We start from the raw sequence: 986 nt of genomic DNA on the forward strand, positions 1-986 counted from the left end.
CCTTTGCCTGGGGTGTGGAGGAAGGACTTGTTTTCGTCGGAGGGGGAGGCCGGGTCTCCCCGAGGTGTGGTGTCAGCTTGGCGCCCTGAAGCAGGAGGGAGCCGCTGCCACCCGCTGGGCTGACGGAGGAGGTGGGGTGCGCGGCCCTGGGGGGGGAGCGCCTTGGTTTCTGGGGGGGGGCGGGTCTGCGCTCACCCTTCCCTGCCCACGCTGTGGTGAGACTTCAGGCAGGAAGTGCACCAAACCTGAGGAGAGCGCACCCCAGTTCTCCCCGCCCCACCCAGGTGCGTGTGGTGACTAAAGAGCAGGGAGGGGCCTGGGGTGTGGGAGGGGACGAAGTCGGACCCAGCAGCTGCCGGCCTCCCACCCGGAGGCTTCCGGACAGCCCGGTGTCTGTGTCTGTGTGTCTGTGTGCGCGGGTGTGGTGTGTGTGCGTGTGTGGTGCGTGTCTGTGTGTGCGTGTGGTATGTGTGTGGTGTGTGTCTCTGTGTGTGTGGTGCGTGTGTGGTGCATGTGTGGTGTGTGTCTTGGTGTGCATGTGGTGCGTGTGTGGCGTGTGTGTGCGTGTGGTGCGTGTCTGTGTGTGTGTGGTGTGCGTGTGGTATGTGTGTGGCGTGTGTGCATGTGCTGTGTGTGTGGTGCGTGTGTGGTGCATGTGTGGTGTGTGTCTTGGTGTGCGTGTGGTGCGTGTGTGGCGTGTGTGTGTGTGGTGCGTGTCTGTGTGCATGTGCTGCGTGTGTGGTGCGTGTGTGGTGTGTCTGTGGTGTGTGTCTGTGGTGTGTGCCTGTGTGCGTGTGGTGCGGGTGTGGTGCGGGTGTGGTGCGGGTGTGGGGGTGGGTATGGGTGAACCCAACAGCCTCTTGAGGGCCCAGCAGCCGTCCTAGTACAGGGTCCTTTGCAGCTCTGCTTGTTCCTCTAGTCTGGGGGTGCCTCCTTCTAGCCCCCTGCAGCTGGGGGGCTCCCAGCGCGCCTGCCCCAGGCTGAGC

Source organism: Condylura cristata, unplaced genomic scaffold (genome assembly GCF_000260355.1).
Source record: "Condylura cristata isolate star-nosed mole 26May11 unplaced genomic scaffold, ConCri1.0 scaffold00033, whole genome shotgun sequence".
NCBI classification, from domain to species: Eukaryota; Metazoa; Chordata; class Mammalia; order Eulipotyphla; family Talpidae; genus Condylura; species Condylura cristata.